We start from the raw sequence: 6,598 nt of genomic DNA, 5'->3' as shown, positions 1-6,598 counted from the left end.
AATAGATGTGCCCAGAAGAGATGGGGTTGTTTGGAAGAGTACAGACAGGCGCCTTTTTTAACCTAGTAAACTTTAATGTGCCATGTCTTCAAAACCCCAGACAACTGGCTGCTGTGCAGTGCTGGCCAGGTAGAACCAGCTGACTTAATAAGAAAAGCAGCCGTACAACCTCTCCATGGCATCTGCCCGCCCTGATTTTATGGACCTAGAAATAAACTGTCAAATGCCCATTCCCCGCATCAAGTAATTTTGACTCTGAGCCTCAGTATCTGTATCAATAAAATGAGAGAAATCATATTTACTTTCCTGTACTATGAAAATTAAATGAGATCTCAGGAGAAATATTTATTATGCTGTCTGGCATATAATGCTGCCTGACTAAGATGTTGTTACAGTAATTATTATCGGTTTTAAACAAAGAATTAAATACCAAATATTGGGTATAAATTACAAATTGAGAAACATTTAGTCTAATCTGGGATATTCTAGGATTTGCTGAGTCTTGATCAATTGCTATATCTGGAAAGGGTGTGCTTCTCCCAGTGCTTCTACACACCTTTTTATTTTAAATGTTTATGTGTATGGGTGTTTGGCCTGTATTTATGTCTGTGTCCCATGTGCTTTACTGGTGCCCATGGAGGCCAGAATATGCTGAAACCCCTGCAGTTACAGTCAGTTGTGAGCCACCACGTGGATGCTGGCACTGAACCTAGGTCCTCTAGAAGAGCAGCCGGTGCTCTTAATAGCTGAACCATCTCTCCAGCCCTTTACTTTCTCTTTAAAGTCTGTATAAAATTTGGAACTTGATTTAGTCAAGAGAATTTTTTTTAAGTTGCTTAGTAGATTACCTAGGGTTTGTGCTCTCAGAGTTGATAGCTCCTTGGAGCTGGTGAGAGACTGGCTGAAGTTCTACTACGTAGCAGTGTTACAGTGCCAATCTCTGGACCATAAAGGAGAGCAAAAATTGTACCACTGTAACCATGGCTGTGTCTGCATGAGCATACACAATCTTGGGAATCCCTCAGTGGGAGAAATAGGAACTGCTAATTTTCTCATTACTGTCCTTTTTGAAAACAGAGGGATGGGTTTTCTGATGGATAGGCAGAGGTAAGTGCCAAAGACAGGAAGAGACTCACCCAGAGGTGGTGGTATCTGAGAGTCCTTCACACAGGTCATCTTCCTTACATTTCGAACAATGGCTCCAGAATTGTTTTATGACCTGTTAGTGATGGGGAAGTAATAGGCCAAGAGACTGGGTCCCTAAAGTTCTGCCCTTTGGCTACAGAATTCATTTAATACCCTAAACCCTCAACTCTACTTTTTAAAGTAAGGGAGATGGTTCAAATGATCTTGTATTAATGCCAGAATGAATTCATATTCATATTTCCTATTTACTCTTTTTATTATGAAATGCAGCCATGCAAGCCACCTAATTTTTATCAGAAAGGATTTTTAAAAATTCACAGCTTTGATGAGGCACAAATGATGAACAAATGAGAAAAAAACCATGAGTTCGTGTTAGCATGTATATACAGTGCTATCTTGCAGTCACTATGAAGACAAGGACTGGCCTACCCATCATTACATCAGCCTGCTTATCACATTTTACCATCTGTGGCAATGACAGACACAGTATCCATGGGTCATTTAATTCTAACCTATGAACAGCTAAGACTCTGTGGAGCTGCAGATAGATTGGCCAGCATGAACAGCTTCTATCATCTCCTTGTGGCCAACACAGGAGAGGTGGCAGCATCAGCAACAGCAAGAAAGTTTGAGCTACACAGAGCCAAGAAGTCTTGTTGGCCTCCAGGAGTTAGGCATACGTTAATCATGGCTAACATCTATCGTGAACTTATTGTATGCCAGGCCCTCGGGTCACAGGCTTTATGTATGTTAAGATCAGTAAAACTTATATCTCCAGATTACAGCAGCTCTAGAAAAATACAAACACATGGGTAGCTCCATTTTAACTTCACTGCCATCTTTGGTAAGGGTAACCACGTATGCTAGTCTGCCATCTTTGGTAAAAGTACCCACATATGCCAGTATTCTTGACTTATTAAAATATTCCTTTTAATCTTCTTACATCTACTAGCATTGATAAACTGTAACTAACTGGATAAAATACATGCCTAAATTTAGCTTATATGCCCAGTTTAAATAACAGGTAATGGTACCTAGTTCTCAAGCGCCTTTACAGATCTGAGATTATGGCATTTATCAAAAGAGCTTCTAACACAGAGACATGAAGCTCCCGCAGCACCCTAAGAAGATGCATGGTTACAGAAGGACCTTCTGCCTCCAGGCTTGACCTTGGTCTTGGCAAAGCCACTCACACAGTAAAAAGCGGCTTTCTTTAAGATTAGACCAAAGAATATACAGCCCTGTAGTAATGCCCAATTGGTGCTCCTGTTCCGTGGGTTAGGAAACGAGTGATGGAGAAGGTTCCTGACCATCTGCAGTGTGGTCACCTCTTTCACAGCAGAGACGACAGGAAACCTCTGGCTTCCTCTCCCCCGTATCCTCTTTCCAGGGCCTTTGCAGAGATGGTTCCCATCCCTTTCACCTGAATGTCCTTCGAGGTTAGATACCTGCAAAAGTTCCACCCTGGGTCAGTCTGCTCTTTGACTTTTTTAAAAAAGCATTTCCTCTAAGTGCCAAGTGGCTGTATGACTGCCCATCTGTTGCTAGCATGAAGTCCTCTGGCAACAGTGATCCGCCTTCCTTCTTCATCTGGGCTGGGCATTTGTTCCATGTGGCAGGTTTGGGATAGAATCTGAGCTAAAGAGGAAGCACACGAGGACTTAGAACCTAGATTCACTTCCTGGAAGATGGAGTAGAATTCCTGCCCCCTTTGCACCTCATATCCTAAAAGGCCACCATGGATATTCAAGCTATATAGCATAAGGCAAGAGCAGCGACACAGGAGGGAGAACATGGGGTTTAGGTTTCCAACACCCCATTCCTGCCTGGCCGCCTCTGTTCTGCTCAGTTCCTTCTTCTTGCCACGTTCCAATACAATCTGTATATAAAGAATGTCAAATATGAAGAGATGTTTCCAACTGGAAAGGGCCGGAAGAGAAGAGGCTGTCTCTCTCTGAAATATCTATTAAAAAATTAGCAGCCAGGCTGGGCGGTGGTGGCGTACACCTTTAATCTCAGTTTTTGGGAGGCATAGACAGACAGATCTCAGTGAGTTTGAGGCCAGCCTGGTCTGCAAAGCAAGTTCCAGGACAGCCAGAAATGTTACACACAGAAACCCTGTCTGAAACAAAACGAAACAAAACAAAACAAAACAAAAAAAAGCATGTAAAAAAACAACAGTCGGACATGGAGGTGCACACCTTTACTCTCAGCACTCCAGAGGCAGAGGCAGTGATCTCTGAGTTCGAGGCCAGCCTGGTCTATGGAGTGAGTTTCAGGATAGCCAGGGCCACACAGAGAAACCCTGTCTCGAAAAACTAAAACCAACCAAACAAAAAATGAACACAATGGGCCAGTTATTGTGGAGGGAAAAAAAGAGGGTTGTTAGATAGTTGCTTCTCCTAAGAACTCTAGGAGAGATACTGCCATGAGTTCAAAGTAAGATAGATATGATGAGGTGCGAAGAAGTCAAATGAGACAACTGCTAGCTGCACAGTTAGAAAGCGGTACAGCTGTGATGTAAAGGACTGGATTTGCTTTATTACGTGTTCTCCTGAATAAGTTCACCATCGTGCCGATTGCTAGGAGAGCTGGAGTGTTTACAGCAGACCTTCTCTGGAACACTTGCCAAGGGGCATCAGATGGGAAGGCACCATGACCTCCCGTATTACTTGGTGTGCTTTTGTACAAGGAAGGAGCAGCCAGCCATACTACTTGGGAAGACATATGTGCCTTCTGACTTGGCTGCTTATCAACTCAATTATTTCCTGGTCTCTGGCCAACATGACACACCATACTGCCTCTACCCGAGTAAATAAGCCACGTGCGTGTGCATAGCAGCTGTGCAGCTGGGGCTAAAGGCCACCAGGCACACCTTGCATTCTTGGCTTAAATCCTTCCTGTCTATGAGGAAGAGGGATTGTGTGTTTGTTTTTGTCCTTCTACTCCTGAAGTGGCTCAGGGAAGACCAGAACCCGGCTAGGATTGAATCTGTTTAGTGTGGGTGGGACCAAGCTTAGAGGTAGGCAGGCTGTGGACATTTCTGTGCCAGCAGGTGCTGGTCAAAGGGACACCAACCATGCATTCAGACAGCCAATTAACTCTGTCCTTAGACCCCTTGAGGGAGAGGACCACCGAGAAATAAGCAGTTTTACCTGCCCTAACTCTTACTGAGGCTTGTTCTGAAGATAAATGGAGGGTGCCTGGACTTCCTGAGCCTAGAGATTCCAGCCTTTTGACTGAAACCTAATTGCTTAGGCAACACCCCCACCCCAGGCTACTTCCTCTGAAAAGACAGACTCTGAGACCAAAGGACTAGCATCTTCCAAAGCGGTCAAATCCCCTCCCCAAGCTTCCTCTCTCAGGTGATAACAGTCCAACACACTTGAAACTTGAATTCTCACCCTTCGGGCGTCTAGACAAGCCTTGGGGGCTTAGAATCAAAGGATTTCTTGTTTTTTGTTTGTTTGGGCAGGACTAGCTAGGAGTTCATGAACCATTCCTCTGTATTTACCATAACTGCACCAAGTTATAGAAACCTGCCAATCCTTTTCAAAACGGAAATACTTTTCTGGCTGTTTTTACATTTTTTTGGTTCGCTCGTTTTGTTTTAAATATAATCATCCTTTCGGAAACTCCAGTGTGATCTTCCAAGTCCTCACCTCCTCTCATAGATTCTGCCCCCAAAGGCCTCGCAGTCCAGCCAAGGAAAGTGAAAATCTGCCTAACAAGCAGATCAGTGATGAGAATTCAGGTTTTACGTCTGAGGGAAGTGGGGGAGGGGGGGGGTGGGCGTAAAAGACTAGGAAAGCAGAGAAAGCAATTCGGAAGACTCTTAAGGCTGTGGCTGGCAGATTCTGGACTTCCATACAGCCTGGTGCAGCCAGCGATTCACTTCACTTCCACTGCCCAACCTAGACATCACTTTCAAGTCTCTTTCAAGTCGTAATGTGACTATGTTAAATCCCCATATCAACAGCCACGGTCACTAGTGATTAGGCTAAGCACAGTGCCCTTATAATCACATGACCCATGCATGGCCAGCAGTTTAAGGGATACCAGGGAATTTGAGGTTGCAATGATGAGACCTGGAAACCTACAAAAGATGAAGAGTTTAGACTGTGTGGTTTAAGTATAAAAAACAACTCAACTGATATTTCAGGTGGTGAGGGGTTCTGAGAATTAAACCCAGGGCCTCACTAAGCTCCTCCCCTACCCTAAAAGTACATTTTTAATAATAAAAACCGGTGCTTTTTCTGAATAAAGGCTCAATATGCTGGTCTTAAAAAAAAAAAAAAGTCAGCACACATTTGTAAACCAGATACAGACAATGAGCCAAGAAGATTTCTCTGTAGAATAGCACTGTGTAAGAAGATCAATGAATTCAATGACTGCTAAAGATCATACTTGGCTGTTCTTCAGAAGACCTGGGTTCGATTCCCAGCTTATAACCATCTGTAACTCCAGTCCAAGGGAATCTGATGCTCACCTCTGACCTCCACGGGCCCCAGGCACACACGTGGTATACAGACATATATAAAGGCAAATCACAAACACACGTAACAATTTTTTTTTTTAGATTAAGGTTTACTAATTTCATTCATTATCCCAGAAGGAACTACGATTGGCTCCAAACTCTTATTATTCCCACACCTAATGTTTCCTTGCCCCAATAGAAACCCTACACTGCAGCCTAGAGTAACAGGTTGGGCATTTTTGTTTGTGAAACCTCCCCTGAAGTCAATACCACTAGCTGACTTTCCTCCCCAATGTTCCCATCACAACATCCCCCCCTTCCAGAAAAAAAAGAACTCCATTTCTCATTCTCGTTTAGTTCTTGTCAATAAACAATGAAGGCAGCATACCTGTCAGAAGGCCTGATAACTGCAGAGGGACACCCCACACCCTTGCACACCCTGGCATCTCCAAACTCAACAGCCATTCAGGAGCTTTGCCTATCTATACCTGTATGCTAATAGAGAGAATAAAAGAAAGTCTTCCAAATGTGGCCATGAGGTGTCTCTCAAAAGAAATGCCTCATTGAAAATGGAGGAGAGGCTCTGCTGGCTACAAATCAAACCTCCACTCTTACCCTACCTCACACCTTTTCAAGAGACAAAAGATTGGAAAAGTCCCTCCAATCAAAATAAGATCTCTTTCTGCCTGTCCATGATTCTTAGTGCTATACTTGCATTAACGGTTTGGCTTCTTCCAAGAGTTGCTTCATTGAAACGTCACAGAGAGCAGCTGTCCCCAGACAATAAAGTGGCCCGCCACTCAGGCATTTTCAGTGGGCAGGCAGGCGACAATGCTGGCAGAATTTCTCAACCTGTTGCTATAGTAGCAGGGAGAATGTGATTCAGGCAGCTCTGCGGAGATCCAGATCCAAATCCCTCCCGCTCTGGGAGAGAACATTAACCCTTCCCTGCCCTTGCCAGGGGCACAAATACCC

The sequence above is a fragment of the Arvicola amphibius genome, chromosome 7 (genome assembly GCF_903992535.2).
Source record: "Arvicola amphibius chromosome 7, mArvAmp1.2, whole genome shotgun sequence".
In the NCBI taxonomy this organism is placed as follows: Eukaryota; Metazoa; Chordata; class Mammalia; order Rodentia; family Cricetidae; genus Arvicola; species Arvicola amphibius.
This window is presented reverse-complemented; position numbering follows the sequence as displayed.